Below are 18,350 nucleotides of genomic sequence, written 5' to 3'. Positions count from 1 at the left end.
TTATATATGTAATTCACTACACACATCCACAATCCAAGAAAAACAAAATAAATACCAATTAAAGTAGATCTTAACTAGCACAATCTATTCCCAACTCAAGTATAAGATTCTTGAAGCTAAAAATTTTACAATCATAGTTAAATTAAATGTGAAAATCAAAGAAACCCAATAAATTAAATCACTAATGCGTCCACAATTCAAGAGAGAGGGAAATAAGGAATGAGATTACACATACTCTGTCACTCTTGAGAGGCAATGCAGCTTTGCCTTTCTTGGGCTTAGTTAGGGTAACAACAACACCACCTTCCACAACACCCTCTTGGAGTTGTTCAGTTTCTTCTGCTACCTCTGCTTCAGCAGCCAAAGTGGCCACAGCAACTGGGTAATTGGATGAATAAAATGAATTTTACCCTTAGAATAATTGTGTAATGAAATAAAATTGTTATGCAACTAGAATTACCCTTCTAATAACTTGCTAAATAATTTTTCTCATCTATCAAACTGTCACTAAACAGTGTTCTCATTTATCAAACCACTCATTTATCATCAAATCATCCACAAATTTAAATATAAAATTACAAATGCATCACATTTGTACCTAACACTACATGTAAACACACATGTAAAATTTAAAATAACTATGACAATTATCTAAAGTAATTTACATCTGAGAGAATTGAAGCAGTCTAGATCTCATGGAAGTCATCATGTTGTGGGATATTTTGAAAAACATCATAAAATGTGACAAAACTACACCAACTCAAGTGTATGCATTATACAATACTATAGATAATATAGCTACATAGTTTTAAAACATGTTTTCCTGTTTGTAATTTTTAAAGGCAGCTTAAACTTGAGGTGAAAATTTCAATGATTAGGTTGCCAAAATCTACTAAAATCGATCATGATACCAACATGAATAAGACAGTTGGCTCAGTAGTCCATGTAACTGTCCATTGGGATAGTGAGAAAAGATTAGAGTTTGAAGGTCTGAGTTGATAGAGCGACCATAGCTCTTTTGTTGTAATCTAACTTATTACTAACCTACTAACATCCTATTGTGTGCACAAAAAAAAAAAAAAAATCATGATACCAATACAAGATTTGATACAACTGGCATAAAGAAGCCAATGCAATGCTCTTTGTAAATGCAAACATGAATCTGAATACCTCCCTATCATATTCAACTCAGCCTGTGTCCTACCCTTTTCGAACATTCACAAGTCACTGTGGAGGAAACCAAGAAGCTACCTGAATAGTTTAGAAGATATAATTTACATGTGTATTTATATTGCCTAAAACATTCGAAGTCGCAGGCTTGAAATCAATCATTTCCCTTATATTTAACCGAATGGAAGGCCCCATTGATGAGCATATATGTGCACTTTTCCAGTATACTCCTTTTGCACCAGATGGCTTGTTTGTTTCTACTGATTTCTGTCATGTTAATTAAAGAAATAAAAAGGAAATACAGTTCAGAAATTGAGTACATATTATTCAGACAGCGCAAAACATGAGAGAGAGAGAGAGAGCATACTGCTGCAGCAAGCAAGTTCACAAGAAGATCTTCCTCAGAAAAATCTGACTTTCCAAAGGGTAAGTGAACGATCCCAGTTTTATCTGCTCTGTATTCAACTTTTCCCTTCTTGAATTCCTCTATGGCCTGAGACAAACGCAACCTGAATTCATTTCATTTCAGCAAATTTTAAGGGTGAAGGCCATCAGAGAATTCATATATTGTTGATAGCGCAGCGTGATGATGACCTTTATTTATTTATTTTTTATAATGATAAGTAAATCGTATTAGTTGGCCTCTAAGGGACATAAATCTTGCATTCACTGTGTAAAATATGTGTACAATCATTTACACGAAGGCAAAGTGTCTCCAGTATCAACAACAAGAAGAAAACACAGACCAGAACAAAAAATAAAACTGATAGTGTTAAACGGTTCTCCCTTTTACTCAGCCAACCAAACAAGACCTCCAAACAAGGCATAGCAAGAACTGAGAGTCTTCTCTTGCCTTCTAGAAGGAATACCCTTCCTTCGAATTACACACCTATGCCATGCCAAGTAATGCCAATAGCAAGAACTAAACTTCCACTGCAGCCCTAAAAAAGGGCAAGGTGGTCCACTGACAAGTCCAATTTGTAGTCATGTTTGCTCTCCTCCTAAGGCTGTCAACTACAAAAACTCCAATGGGTAACTAACCACTCACAAAAAACCCACCTTTGTAAAGAAGCTTGGCAGTCGCTAAAATAATTTCAATGATACAAAGATCATGATAATTTTTAGTCATTTCTACATTTTTTTTTTCTCTAACAAATCACTTTTCCTCAGTCTCATTTGTAATTGTCGGTGAAACACAACTTACAGAAGCTATACCATTAATGAATGAAAATTTAACACAAAATATCTCACCTCAGAAGTCTGGCATCAGGAAACACATCCGCTAGAACGTAAATGTAGACATACATGCATACATAGCAAATTTGTATATATGAAACAAAAAGATCGTACCTGAGGTAAATTAGTTGTAACAGTACCAGCTTTTGGATTTGGCATGAGTCCACGACGACCCAAAATCTTTCCTAGTTGGGCAAACTGATGGGACAAGAAAATGTAAATAAAGTCAGGCATACGAAATAGGATCTCCAGACAATACAAACACATTAATTTATGCATATGTATTTTTACATAGAGGAAAGAACCAAATTAATTAAGAATAGATCCTACTATTCTAAGTTAAGCCAAATCCAATATTCCTCTTTTGATCCAACTACTTTGCAATTCTTTCCATCAGTAATTACAACTTTCTCTCTAGCTCTACCTTTAATTTCAATTTCCTTTAAGTTGGCACATGCTGACTGTTCAAGTCCCTTTCATTGAGGCATAAGAACCTTCAACACATCCACATAGTTTCTGTTTGGATTGAATTTTAATCTGAAAAGGTTTATGACACACCTCAATTACATTTTTGTCCTTTGAAATGAAAAATCAGCTGACAAATAGTGATTTTGCATAAGTTTTTAAGATGGAAATTCCTAGAGGCCCCAAAATTTCTATCAAATGTTTTACTCACATACATGTGGACCCCACACTCATGGGGGGGACCCATACCCATGTGAGACATTTGGTAGAAATTTTGGTATCCCCAGCATTACTATTTTAAGATTGCCTAAACCTTTTCATGACAATGATCTCAAATCGTATCCTAAATTTGGTATCTGAAAGCACAGCTGCAGAAAGAGAGGAAAAAAAGGTAGAAAATAGAATAAATACAAAACTTTGATCATAGGTAATGCACAAATCTCGCAATCTATATGAATACTTTTGCTGGACATGTTATAACCAACTTGATAATGATTTTTCATCTAATGAGAAATCTCCAAACTTAAATTTGAATTTTCTGCTCAGAATTTATCCTAAACACTTTGTCTAAACAGGAGAACAGAGATTCTATTGGCATCCACATAAAAAAAAAAATAAACCAGACGCAGTCTATATTGATCAAACAAAACAGACCTTAGGCATCATATCTGGAGTAGCAATTAATTTATCAAATTCCATGAATCCTCTTTTTATCTGGCCTATCAACTCCTCTCCACCAACCAGATCAGCTCCTGCATTTTTAGCTTCATCTAACTTCTCACCTGAAGATATTCAGCTATGGATATTGAGCCAAGTAATACAACAAACTTTAAGAAGGAATGAAAAATAAAAAATGAGTGCAACATTATCTCATTCTCAAATTCACGAGGCTATGATAATCTGCTTGTATGTAGCACCCTTAGAGAAGCTACAGGCTATGTGGCTGCATTTTGACACGTGTGGGAAACATGGCATAACACAATGGTAAACATTTAATCAATGTTGGAGCATAGCAAGGACACAAGTGCAAAATATTTGTAACTGATAAAAGGGGCTCAATTACAAATAGTGTTGGCACATAAATTTTAACTAAATTTGTGACACGTATAGAGCCTGTAATAAGAAGACTGTAGGTAATCACTTCCTAAAAAAAGATCAATATGATCCGTTGAAGTACATAAGTAAAACGACGTTGTATCTCAACAACGTTATTCAAGATGCTCAAATGACACGTGGTGCCTACGAAAGATGACACCTGTAGAGCCTACAGCAAGGACACCACACAGGATGAAACCATCAATCCGGTTACGATTAATCAGATAACGCTATTATTCAAAATTCAAATGGCGCTATCATTCAATTTGAAATTCAAATTGAAGATGAAGCATTCCTATCACCTGATGGCCCTCCATAAATATGAGGACCATCACACAAGACGGGGGAAGAGAAAAATCAGAAGTGAAAAGATCAGAGAGAGAGAGAAAAAGAAATTGAGAGCTAAACAATTCGTTACAAGAAAGAAGAGGAGAAGCCTAGAGAACTCAAGAGCCTACGCTAATGGCAATGAATAGGTAAAGGGTTCCAAACCCAAACTGTATTTTGTATTCGAGGGTTCAAAACCCATAACAATCTCAATAAAATATTTATTTATTTTTCTTAAATTATCTTTTGTTGTTTATTTTGTTCTTCATTAATCGGAGGTTTCATTTGTATATAATGTCTAATTAACGATCTGAAATACAGATCGGAAATAAGAATCTGCTATTCAAATAATCAACACTGTTTAGTCCAAAAAAACTAAACAGTGGACATTTGTAACGTAAATTTTGAAATGTGCTGAAACACTTCATGTTTTAAAATTTGTGTCTACAAATTCTGGCACGCCCGGTGGGACCTTATTTCTCCTCCCATCTTTTGAAGAACAAAAATATATATATATATAATTGAAACTTACTAACGTATTCTTTTGTTATAGGAATGCTGAAGCAACTGTTAGGAGACAAACCTACACTCCAGTGGTTCTGAAATCACCAAGGTTGGAGATAAGACCCATCACCCAAGGGGCTCTGGAGCGAATGCTCTTGGCTGTCCCAAAGGTAGAGCCAACGAAATCCTGGAAAGATGCACTTCTTTCCCCTACCACCCAAGGGGCTCCGGAGCAAAAGCTCTTAGCTGTGCCGAAGGTAACTGGTGTGACGAAGAAAGTCACACTTCTCTAGAAAGCTGAAAGTTTGAGAAAGATTACTGAAGATTATGTGAAAGCATCAAAGCAGTACGCAATTGTGAGGGCCACAGCCCGAACGAAGAACTTTCTAATTCAGGCAAAGGAGACTAATCAGTTTGTAACTACGACTTTTGTTGCAGCTTCAACGGGGGCAACAAAAAATGTTGTGGCCCAACTACTCAAAAGGGTAGAAGACTCCATTAAAATGGTGGAGTCTGCCCAGAAGAAAGCCTCTACTGAAAACATGACCATCATTAGGGCCATTGGGAGGCGGGTGATGACCCAAACTCCTGTTGATGGAAAAAAGGCCCCTGTTGTTGAAAAAACAGTTGCGGCCTACAAACCGATAGTTCTGTTCAGAGCACAAAATCGGTCAAACCAAATCTCAGTCAACTCTCAAGAGCCAAAGGAACACTCGTTGGCTCGACAGGGTTCGAATGAGAAACACCCGTTGGCCCGACTGAATAAGGAACACCCGTTGGTCCGACAAGGTTCGAATAACGAACACCTGTTGGCCCAACGGGATTTGAATCAACATCAATTGGTCCACTCTAAAAATGTAGGGACTGTTTTGAAAATTCATGAGTTTGCAAAAATGCAAACGGTTCCTTCTATGCCCCTGGGGGCTCAACTTGATACGTCATTCGGTCCAGTTTCGAAAAGACAAGGGTGAAGAAGAAATAAGGCTCTAAAGAAACTGGAACTAAGAACAGTGGCAACAAATGTTATAGGAGCTATTGAAAGGGCTCTCTCGAAAGATGAACCCCAAAAACAAATTGAAAGTCCTGTCTTTGTTGGAAAATCCAAGGTGGAGGAGGGTAAGAAACCCTTGGGAAATATTTCTACTTTGGTTGAACTATCTATGGAGGGAATAAGAAAAGGGCCTGTGACAAGGTCCATAACCCGTCAAGCTCAAAACAAAGCATCGCAGTCAGATGCTTCAAATATGAATAATGTTGTGGGGGTTGATACTCCTTTATACGAACAAGATGATTCTATCTCGTTTGTTTCAACGAATATTGGAAACAATGAATTGAAAGATATCAACAAAGTCGCAGTTATGATGACTGAGGTTAAGAAAGAAGGTGAAAATTTGCAGGTCCAGCAAGACCAAGGTCTCAAGGAAAAAGTGGTGGCCCTACAGGAACAACTTGAGAGAAGAGAACGGGAAATGGCTGCTATGTTGGAGCAAATGCAACAGTTGCAGGCCCAAATGACAGGACCAGGAAGTGCACCCAAACAAATGACACAACCTGTTGTGGGAACATCTGTAGGCATACAAAGTACACTAGCCCCAGGGGGCAATGGTCGTTGTTACTCTGATCTAACCAGTGGTGGTATGAATCCAATGCTCATGGCCATGATTGATGATATGGTGAGGAGACAAGTAAAGAAAGTCAAAGAAAAAGATGATGAGAATTTTCGAATAATTACAAAACCTTACCCAGCATGGGTAGATGCTGTTTCATTCCCTTCTGGTTTTTCCCAACCAGATTTCAAAATGTTTGATGGAACAGGAGATCCAAGACAACATGTGGCTCATTTCCTTTCAAGATGCGGGCCAATAGCCCAGAATGAGGCCCTATGCCTGCAGCAATTTGTCCAATCGCTTGAAAGTTCTGCATTTACTTGGTATGCTAATCTTCCTGAGGGATCAATCCTAAATTGGGATTCCATGGTGAAGGAGTTCCTTAAACAGTTCTGCAACACACAAAGACGAGTTGGAGTACCAGAACTGATTGAGACCAAGCAACGTGACGATGAGTCTATTACAGATTTCATTGCAAGATGGCGAGCTTTGACATTTGCTTGTCCTCAAAAGTTTACACAATTAGAGTTAATTCGGATGTGCCTTAACAACTTCCGACATGAGCTCTCTACGGCTCTTATGGCTCAAACTTTTGAATGATTCAATGATCTATGCACTAAAGCTCATGATATGGAGCTGTATCTAGCTAAACGAAGGAGGCCTAGGGCTGTTGAAAGGGTTGAGTCCTCGACTGCAGCTACAATCGAAACCAAAAAGAAGGGTCCCGTTGTAGTAGGGGCTAAAAAGCCTAAGGAATTTAAAAAGGTGACTATGAAAGAGAGGTTGGAGAAGAAGTATTCTTTCATGGATGATCTGGTCGAAGACCTATTTGAAGATATGTTGGAGCAAAAGTTGATTGCTCTCCCTGAGGTGAAAAGACCACATGAGGTAGGAAAGACCAATGATCCAAAGTATTGCCCCTACCATCGTTTGATTAGTCATCCGATAAAAGAGTGCTTTGTTCTGAAAGATAAAATTCAGGAACTTTTGGACTCTAAAATTATCGAACTCCCTCCTCAAGAGAAAGCATCTGCTAATCCAATCACTATCGACAATGATAATGAAGGTGAATGGGTTGTTTATCAGTCAAAAAGCATGAAGAAAAAACAAAATGCCATAGTAAAAGCTAGAAGTGTGGTTGATTCAACAACACAAGGGCCAAAAGTTTCCAAAAAGAAAAAACCAAAAGTTTCTAGGAAATAGAAAAAAACCAAAGTAAGAGAAAAGGAAAAAAGAACCCAAAGAAGGAAAATGGGGAGAAATTGGTCCCTGATGAGTAGTTAGAGCAAGGTCCACTTGTCCCAGTCACATTGGAGGAATTTCTACCTTAAAAATTTCAATCCGTGGAGTTGCAGACATACTTTGATAAAAGAAGGGAGGAAAAGTTTACTTTGGCCCCTTGCCTAACCATCATTGTTTTGAGTGATGGCGAAGAAGATGAGGGTGAAGTTGGTTCAAAAGTTAGGGAAGGGGATTGCATTACATCTCCTATCTGTATACCTGACTCACCAGAGTATACACCAGCCTCTCCAGAATATACACCAGCTTCTCCAGAGTATACACCAGAAGCCTTTTCTCCAGAGTATTCGCCAGTACCACCAATGTACTATCAAAGCACTCCAGAATATGTAAGGGGAACAGAACAAAGAGACACAGGGTGTAGGTTCGACTCTGAGCTTGTAAAAAAGGCGAAAAAACGACTATACTTCAAGGATGATGAGGTAAATGGTAGGTGTAAGTCGGATGATGAAGTATGGAAGCATTCAAGTAAACAAGCAAAGTCATCTCAAGTTGAGGATCCTAATGAAGATTGGGAACTTGACTTTTCCCCTGATGATTCACCATACACATCCCCAACTAGGACATACGATGGAGAAAGTATATCAAGTGACCACTTTGACTTTCCTTGTAATGTCATCACTGTGGACATAAATTTTGAAGAGCGAGAAATACATATCATTCGCAATCCAGGTGATGATGAGAAAGCAAAAATTGAAGCTAGAAGGGAAACGGAACATCAAGCAAAAGTAACAGTCTCTTTGAAAGATGAGGGTTTTGAAGCCCATCAAAATTTGAGTATTGAAAGAAATCAAATTTCTGGACACCCTTTCCCTAATTGGGTCGAATGGGTTCAGTTCCCACGAGGATATGCAGTACCTCGTTTTCCTTTATATAATGGGACAGGTTGTCCAAGGCGCCATTTGGTTCATTTCCTTGCACAATGTGGAAACACAATAAAAAGCCAGGCGTTACTTCTACGGCAGTTCGTTCTTTCTTTGGAAGGATGGGCAGCGGATTGGTACTTCAGCCTGCCACCTAATTCAATCCCAGATTGGGACACCATGGCTGATCAATTCTATAGGACATTTTATAAACCATGGCCAATAGAAATTGAGATGTCAGAACATTTGGATGACGAAGGTACATCTTCTCAAACATATGATTTCATAGAAGGCACAATTAAGGAGAAGATTGAAACTGCCCTTGACCTTCGAGAGATGGGCACTTATCGCCCAAGGGATTTGTTCCCTTTATGGGTAGAGCAAACACCATTTCCTGAAGGATACGAACTTCCAAATTTTGTCCTATATGAGGGGTATGGAGATCCTCAAAAACATATTAGGCATTTTTTGAAACAGTGTGGGGAAACAGCTCAAAATGAAGCACTTTGCCTAAAACAATTCCCCCTTTCCTTAGAGGGGATCGCCTTTGACTGGTATTGCTCCCTCGATGGAGTCGTGGTGCCTAGTTGGGAGGCCATGAAGAATGGTTTTGAAGAATCTCAATGCTTTTATAGGCGTGACTCCCGGTACCTAAGAAATGGGAGAAGAATGCAGCTCCAAGAAGATGGAGAAGTGACTGATGATGATGATCACCCTGCAGCTGGACTAGTTAACATGGTCCAAATAAGTGAGGGAATAAAAGAAGTTAAGGTCAACGAAAAGGCGGTTGCTGAAGTATGCCAGACTTATTTGACCTACCGGAGGAAATTACGAAATCCCCAGGACCCTCAAACGTCGGAAGTTCCATAAGTTTTGCTGGAGGAAGAGCAAGTGAAATATGATGTACTAGCTCATCTAAAGAAAATTCCAGCATTGTTGAGCGTATATGATGCACTAAAAATGTCTCCAGAGCTTCGAAAGTCTTTAATATATGCCCTGTCCAAGTCAGAGGATTTCCACAAAGAAATTGAGGGTAGCTATCAAGAGAAGGCAACTACATGCATGGCTATGGTAACCTTTCGTGACAAAGACATGTGTGCTGAAATGACAGACCATAATCGGCCTTTGTTTATCACTGGGCTTATCTATGATGTGAAAATTTCTCGAATTCTCGTTGATGGAGGATCTGCGGTGAATCTTCTGCCTCGGAGGGCCTTAAATTTATTAGGGGTTCGAATTTCACAACTTCGCCCAAGTCGTTTGGTCATTCAAGGATTTAATCAGAATGAGCAACGCCCAATGGGGAAAATTTAATTACAAACCAAGTTTGGGGATATTGAAGAAAACACTGAGTTCTTGGTTATTGATGTAGACACCTCTTACAATGCTTTGCTTGGGAGACCATGGATGCATAATCATCATGCAGTGCCATCAACTTATCACCAATGTATTAAGTACCCGTTGCCTTCACCCAAAAAAGAGGGGACAATTGTGGCTAACAATGATCCATTTGGAGAAGTAGAGGCCTACTGTAGACACCCCATTTTTGACCGTCCTCAAGACTTGGACGTCACCGTTTGAACACTCGGTGATTATCCTTGTTTGTGTTCGTTTGGAGTTCCCGGAGGTCTCGGCTCGCACGCCCTGCCTCAGGATCCCCGAACTCGACCGTTTAGTGTCTGGTTTTGCACCAACACTTGCATCTTGCCTTGGAGAGGCAGAGTGGGGCTTGTAGACCATCCCCACCCATCACCGGCAGTGGCTAGATGCCACCGGCTGGTTTTTGCTGCCACCGGCAATATAGTTTGCCGGCCGGCATTCTTTGTTGCCGGTCAGCACTTTTTTGTGCCGGTCGGCACTCTTTTTGGCCAAGATGGCATTTTTTGCCGGCCGATTGCTGTTCATCTGCTTTTGCAGATATTTTTGGACAGCTGTATTGCTTTTGCTCCCCTCCATACACGTGTATGGAGGGATCTCCCTCTTGCAAGGCTTGTCTTGTAAGCTTTACAAGAGGCATATAGAGAGAAGCTCTCTCTAAGGCAAAAAGAGGGCTTTAGACATTTTTGAGAGAGGAAAAATACAGAGGAGAGCTCTGGTTTTCTAGGGTTAGGGTTAGACATACACAACCTATCTCTCTTTCCCTCTCATTTTGCACACTAGGTGTTTTGTGTCTCACTATTGCACACAAACACCTAGTGTTTCACCTTCCTCTTGGAGCTGAGGTTCTAAAGAGTGTGTTTTGAAGTTTTGGTGTTGGATTCAAGCTCAAGGAGGCCATTGGAGCACCATTGTTGAAGAGGACTACAAGGGTAAGAAACTTACACCTTTATTCCCCATTTTTGCATTGATTTTATACCTATCTTAGAGCTGTTTTTGTGCTTATTGTATAACATAAAAAAGTTCTATTTTTAGGCCCTCTTTATTGTTTATTAAGAGTGTTTTGTTGTTTGATGGTTTTTGACCACCCTTAGGCCTTGAAAGGCCTTATTTTGAGCCATTTTGTGTTAGCTCCGGGATTTTGGTTTTGAGGTCTCTTCACCACTGAAATCTTGAGGGATTTCAGTGGTGAAGATGATGCTTTGAAGTCCCAAGAAGGAGAGGGCCACCCCCTCTCCTTGTTGTCCTTGAAAAGGACACATTTTGGCCTCTTGAGGAAGCCTATGCTTGAGTGTGTGTTGAGCATGTTTGGTTTGTTTTTCATGCTTATATATCCATAATATAAGATGATTTCAAGTTGGTTTTGGAACTCCATGCATGTTTAGCATAGTTGCCATGTAATGCCTTATTTGTGCCTTAACATGTTCTAGGTTGTTAGCCTTGGTTGGAGCATGTTTTAGGTTTGTATTTGTGAAGATTATATGCTTATCTTGCCATGTTTTAGCTCTGTCCATAGTCGTTTGGGTTGATCTTTGCATGCATTATATAGCTCCTTTGTATTTAGGCTTGTTGGCCTTGAGTATGTGCATGTGTAGCATGCCATCTTTGCAATGTTTTGATGATTTGGAATCATCCTACATGCCATTTCAGTCCCATTTCCATGCTTGTTTGATTGCTTTGCATGTCTCTTTAATGCTTTGAAAGCATGTGTTGCAATGCTCTATGTTTTGGCCATGGTATATGCCTTTTGTATTTGGGCCATTTAGATGCTATCTAAGTAGTCCTTTAGCTTTGTTTTAACATGCTAGACCTCTGATTTTGGTCCCTCTTTTCATGCCATGTTTGGTCATGTTAAGTGTAGTTCAATGCCTCATTGGTTTGCTTTGAACACTTAAGCCTTTTGGTGCATGCTTGGCTTGATTTATTGCTTGGTTTGACACCATGTATTAGCATGATTTTAGAGCTTATAATGCATGCTAATTGTTCATGTTTGTCCCTTTCAAGTGCGCTTGAATGTTGCTTGATTTGTGCTTAAGTGTTGGTCCTTATGTGCATGTGTGTGTGCATGTCATTTAGCCTTCATTTTATAGCACTTTGGCCACTGTTTTAGGCCTTATTAGAGTTGCCTAATTCATGTTTAAGTCCATCTTTGCCATCCACTTGCATTGCCATATGTATGCTTACATGATTGCATAAGTGCTTCGCCATGCCATGTTGCATTCCTAGCTTGTATGCCTAGGTTGCATTGCATCTTGCATGCATGCCTTGTCCCTTGAATTGGTGATAGGAATAGGGCCTAATTTGTTTGATTGGTTTGCATGCATTTGAAATCAAAGTTTCATACTTGGTTCTTTGGGCCATCATGCATGGAAATGCGTGATTGGTGGTCCGAGAACCGAGGCACATGTCCCTTTGAGTCATCACAATGATAAGAGACATGGTTGGTGCATACATACCTTGAATTATGCTGCCATGCCTTGTTTTGCCCTCTGTTGCTGTGAGTTGCAGGTTCTGCAGGCTTTCTTTGCCGACTGGCAGTGTAAGGTGCCGGCCGACAATCTTTTCTCTGCCGACAGCTTCAATTTTGTGCCGATGGATACACACCACTGCCGGTGGAAGTTTCATTCAGCCGGTGGTAATCCCCTCTGTCAAAGGACGAAGTCCTGAGGCTTTGACAGCCTCCAGATGAGAAAAGGAAGGAAAACAGAGGCAGCTTGGGCATGGCGGCACGATTCCCGAGGCGTTTTCCTGCTTTAATTAATTCATTTAATTTGTTAATTAAATTAGTTAATTTGTAATATTAATTAGCTTGCGTAGTTAATTAATTTGTAATATTTATTTGGTCCCTCCGAGCGAGGGCAAATCTGTAATAAGTGTGCGTGAGTGTGTGTATGTCTTCCAACCTCACGTCTTTCTTCCCTTTTATTTACCTGCTTACGGTGGTAGATTAGGGCACGTTTAATTTAGCATGCCTTATGCTATGCATGTGTGCATCCATGCATTTGGTATTACATGCATTAGGCTCGGTACATCACGCTAACTGCATCAATACTTCAATTCCGAATTGAAAACGTGATAATTGTGCATTTTCACATGACATGTTTAGGATAGCCGAGCCTATTCTAGTAACATTTTGTATGCGATGCATTAGGCATTTCACATGGACTTGGATCATGCATGTTTGCTAACAAGTTCTTTGTTTTGGCACGGAGTACTATGTAAGTATTTCCGCTTTAGCATATCACATGAGTGTGAATGTTACCATGACAGCATGCTTAACATGCGGCTAGATGCTTATGTGTTATAACTGCTTGAATGCCCGTGGGTGAAGGTTGGATTGTTTGAGTTGGAAAAACTCGTTGAAATCCGTATTTCAGCCTACTTGCGAGTAGCAAATTTCAAAGCATTTTCAAAACAAACGGATATGCAATGTTTCTTTCCAAATTAGGCAATCTAGTCTATACTTGTTTGCTGTGCGCATAACATAGTAATTCTAGGCTGATAATTGGTTTAAGAACACGTAAAGTTTCCAAAAACGGATATCACGATTAGTAGAGGCCGGTCTTCGGACCGGGCGAAAGGGGGTGCTCATAGCTGACCTTCCCCGATCGTACCCAAGCTCCCGAGCCGAGACAACTCCGGTGATGACGGACATGTGGCCTTCGGCACCGAGTCAGGGTTTCCTAAATTCTCCCATTTTAAAATATTTAGGTGGCGACTCTGTATCTGGCAAAGCAGTCCATGTTTGGCACTACTTTTTCAAAAATCTGTTTCTCAAAAACGATTTGCCAGATTTGGACTCTTTGGTTCAGATTTAGAACCGCGACACAAAAAATCGAGAGTCCGAACTGTAGCGAGGTCCCCCCCCTCCCCCGCGGGCTTGTTACAGTTTCTGGCGACTCTGCTGGGGACTTTAGAGAGTTTGACTCGAACTCGTGATATCCTGTTTTGATTTCGCTTATGTGTTTCTTTGCATTGCATGTGCATTGGTGCGCCTAGGAACACAGTGTTTGCCATCTGCCATTCCTGAACGGTTTGCCGGAGGCTTGTCTTGTCAAGACATGTCCATAAGGCTGACCGGCTATGGGCTCTGACAGTATGGGAACACAAACCCCGGTTTACCGGGGCACCCTTTTGACCATTCGACCTAGTGCATATTCGGATCCATAGTGACCATTCCAAGCTAGGACAAGTTGCTTACCCGATGCTAAGTTGTTTGAAACTGCTGTGTGCATAGTGAAACCCTAGTTTCTGACAAAATAGGACAGGGAAACCCTACCCCAACATAGGGGTGTTTTGTTCTCTTTACTTGCTATGTGCTTTTAGAGTGTTGCTCTACAGGAACGCACATGTCAGTTTGCAAGTTTGAGTATCAAACCTGGGAACGCCAGTATCAGTATCAGTTGTGAGAATCAGTTATCCGCGGGTATCGGATTCAGTGTTTTGGGAACAGAAATCTGGGAACAGTGATCAGCAGTAGGGTACAGTTGTTTGGCTACACCCGTGTTTGATCAGTTTGGGCTGAAGTGCTGTCTGTTTTTCTTTCAGTTCAGAGAGTTGCAGAGTTGATACAGAATAGTCAGTGTCCCCCCTTGCTGAGGCAGGATTTATGGCGGCACAAAGTTCAGAAGAAATTGTGGTTATGGCAGCCGCACCGGAGCAGGGAACCACTCCGCAGAGTGAGGCCAACATCAGTATGTCACACCCGCCCAGGATGCCCGTTGTGCACCCGGTCTGGGCTCCCCAGTTATACCAGGCTCGTGAGCCCACCACTTTCGAATTGATGGGGATGATAGGCGATCTCCAAAGGTCTGTGGCAGACCTCGCCTATGGAATGTCGGCTTCACCGCCAGCGGCGCCGTACGCCGGGAATTTTGTACCACAGGAGCCCCCGCTACTGGGGCGGATTGTGATAGAGCTCAGCCAGCCAGAGGTGGCTTCCGGCTATAGCCACGACATGCCAGCACCAACCCAGACCCTCGATCAGGCTGAGGCCAGAGGAAAAGACAAGGCAAAGATAGATGCCGACCCCATTGAGCAACTGCTGTGGGCAGTCGAGGCTCTGAAGGCCAGAGGGATGAACAAGCAACAAACATCTGCAATAATGACCAAAGCTGTAGATGACGCTTTCCCCGCTCCAATCAAAGGCAGTTCAAGCCAGACAGAAAACCGGGATGGGCCCCGTCATGCCCAGACAATTCCAGTAGTTCCCAACCCTGCACCGGGGAAGGTTCAAAAAGCCAAGGCAGCGCCAGCTGATCCTTTCGCCAGTGCATCTGGCAAGAATCCTCAAACTGCAAAGTACCTGCCCCGAGGACGCAGAGCCTTTCACGACCTCCACATGCCTTTGTCTAGGGCATTGCTAATATTGGCGAAGAATGGGCATCTTAAGCCTTTGGAGCCCCGGCCACTCCCGAAAAATCTCCCCACCACTCATGACGCTACCTTGTACTGCGCGAACCATCAACAGTCCGGTCACAGTACCGATGGATGTTCCCGCCTTCGTCATGAAGTGCAGGATTTGATTGATAACAAGGTTATCCTACCACCTACCTCAGGCAAGCCCGTCACCACTCAGTTGTTGGATTTCGAGGGCTCAGATACTGCGAGTATGTGAAGTGAACCGCCTGCGGGCAACATTTGGTACATTTTGGATGAAGCGTCTGGCACGTATTTTTGAGCATCGGTGAAACCGAGTTTTGTAAATCCTGGCTTGGATATCGAGTCAGTCTTTTGTTTTGAGTCTGTCTCTTTGTCTTGAGTCAGTCTTTTTTGCTTGAGGGTATGTCTTGTTATATCGAGTCAGTCCCCGTCGTATATAATACCAGGTGGTTCTGGGGGTTGTTGCCCCGAACACCATTTTGTTTTGTAATTATTATCTGTTTTTGTTTTGAGTCTGTTTCTGCCAAGGGGCCAGTTGCACCAACAGAGCCAATTGAAACAGCTATTGCTATCTCAACTTCATGCTTGCTTTCAGCATAAGGACCAGAGAATTTGAATGGGCTGACAGTACATCTCGCCTGCTCTCCTGTGTGCCAAACTCATTGCATTAACCTAAGTTTTTCAAAAAAAAACTTTTGAACACCGCGGTGATAAAAACGAAGAGGAGGGAATTCCTCGGGTTTTGTAAAATTTTGATCATTTTGAGAAAAAGAGAGGCGTGCTAAGCCTTTTTATGAATGAAATCATGCTTGTCGGCGTGAGTACTGAGAAGGACCCTGGCCTGATCCAGATTGGTTCCACACTATCTTCGGCGCGAGCGATTTGTCGCTTTCTTAAAAACTTTCAAAAGCAAATGTTTTACGCGGCCCTGCGAAGACCTGTGTGGAATCGCTCTTGAGATTGCGCAGCCTAGGATCGCTCTCAGCCTCAAGATTCAACCTATTTGTTTTCCGACTTTGAACCCGTTCAGGACGATCAGAAAGCTCAACGGACAAACACCATGAAAGGCCCGTGTGGCCAGTTTTGAGGTAGCCTTCAATCAAGAAGCATCAAAGCCGAATCAGAAGGAGTAGATCTCGCCGGAAGAAGCTCGTGGAGTAACCCTGATGGATTCTCCGCAAATCAGTGCAACAGCCGTTCTCCTAGACACAGAGAGGCTTCAATTTAAAAAAAAAAACATTTGGCATGGACTTGCTACACTTTTACCCTTTGAGAGGCTCGCTGGGCCGAAAACCCGGAAGGGCGACCCAGGCAAAAGTTAGAGCAAGAGAAAAATACAAAAGAAAGAATGAAAAAAGAAGAAAAGAAAAAAAGAAAAAAGCAAGCAAGAAAAAAAAAGAAGAAAAAGAAAAAGAAACGAACAAAAGAAAATGAAAAGAAGCTCGCAAGGTCGAAAACCCGCATTGGGCGCCTTGGCAAAAGTGAGAGCCTAAAAAAAAAAAAAAAGTGAAGGTTAAAATACCCGAGTGTACCTTAACCGGAACTACGTAAGGCTTGATTCCCATGTTTGGGATACGTAGGCAACTTCATCATGAAGTCCAGCCCCCAACGCTTTCATAAGCGTCTCAGTCCATGCAATGGTTTCGATTTCACCTCAAAGTCCAGTGGCCAACACTCTTCAAGGTGATTGTGTCCATATATATGTTGTGATCGTCTTCGTCATCTCTGTGTCTGAGAGTTCGACCATCGCCAATGAAGACTGTTTGCAGATTGCTGCGGCACCACCCAAACAAGGGGCAACTTTCCGTTGCCACGAGCCGCCGTGAGCCGTCATTCAAACTAGGGGCAACTTTCCGTTGCCTCCCCCCCCCTTCGAACCAGGGGCAATTTTCCATTGCCTCCGATCCGAGATTGCGCAACTCAAAGAGTAAGTTCTATGCTTGTTGAGCATCAGCCGTTTGAAAAGTAGTTTTTGAAAATTTTTACTGAGGTTGACTATTTTCTCGAAAACTATTCCATTTTCCAAAATCGGACCATTGTCTTGGACCCAAAAAGGAAAATTTTCAGTGCTTACATGCTTGACTTGCATGATTTTCAAATCAAAAATTGAACAAGTACGTTAATCCGACTCTCGTTTTGATCAAAACCGTTTTAGTAGAAGACCAAAACAAAAAGGATGGTTAAAGTGATGAACTAGGGGCACAGTTGAGTCAGGCATTCTGTCTTTCCCCCGTCACCAACGTACTTGCCAGAAGGGCGCTCTGCCCGCTGGAAGAAATAGCTGTGAGCTAACGGCATCAGGCGTGAACCCGCAACTTCCTATTCACCCATTAATCACCCCGGGGAGGGATGGAAAATGAGAGAATGAAGAATAGAGAGGTGTAAGTCGAGAGAAAAGTGAGGAAAAGGGTTTTGAGAGAAAAATCCGAGCCTGAGGGCCGAGCGATGTGAGGATCACAAATGAGAAAGGGTGGGAAACAATACCCAGATTGAACTGGCTCTTTGTGGTCCAAGGTCTCCCATCTTCGTTTACGCGTCTGTGTGTCGTGTCTCTTTCATTTGACGGTCTCGTCTTTTGTTTTGAGTCTCTTCCGAGCGTGTCTCGTTGTGTTTAGGTCGTGTACCTCTTTGTTTGAGTCCTCCCCGCTGTGTTCGGTTGTAGGCTCGGTATCCCGGTTTGAAAAAACCTCATTCGATTTCAAAAATCAGCTATGTTCAGAATGCTGTGCCATCCCCTACATTTGAACGTGTTTCGACTCCAATCGGTTCCATCTTTGAGGTCCGTCCTGTCAGATTGGGCTGTTTGTTTAGAATTGCTGTGTGCAGAATGAATCGAATGCCGTGTTAAGGGCTGTATACAGATTAATTCCCAGTAGAGCAAGGGCTGTGTGTCCAAGAATCAGGCAGTGGGTCGCTTGGGTGTATTTTGCTGTTGGCTGTTTAGTTATCTGATTATTGCAGTGCAAGTGTTTAACCTTCAGACAACCAATCAATTTCATTTACATTGAGGTGTAACATGATGAGA

The 18,350-nt window shown here is 41.6% G+C and overlaps 1 pseudogene across 1 annotated transcript in view; it reads right to left on the bottom strand.

Annotated features, from left to right (window-relative positions):
* Positions 1-996: 996 nt before the first annotated feature.
* Positions 997-18,350, bottom strand: part of LOC114291232 (large ribosomal subunit protein uL1c-like) — a 43,713-nt pseudogene continuing 26,359 nt past the window's right edge. Inside the window, exons 4-7 of the transcript XR_014361782.1 lie at positions 3,526-3,653; positions 2,521-2,604; positions 1,538-1,663; positions 997-1,437 (exon numbers count right to left, since the gene is read on the bottom strand). The product of XR_014361782.1 is annotated as a large ribosomal subunit protein uL1c-like (transcript). The remainder of the gene's footprint in view (positions 1,438-1,537; positions 1,664-2,520; positions 2,605-3,525; positions 3,654-18,350) is intronic.

The sequence above is a fragment of the Camellia sinensis genome, chromosome 2 (genome assembly GCF_055761805.1).
Source record: "Camellia sinensis isolate YWXY chromosome 2, ASM5576180v1, whole genome shotgun sequence".
In the NCBI taxonomy this organism is placed as follows: domain Eukaryota; kingdom Viridiplantae; phylum Streptophyta; class Magnoliopsida; order Ericales; family Theaceae; genus Camellia; species Camellia sinensis.
This window is presented reverse-complemented; position numbering and strand designations above follow the sequence as displayed.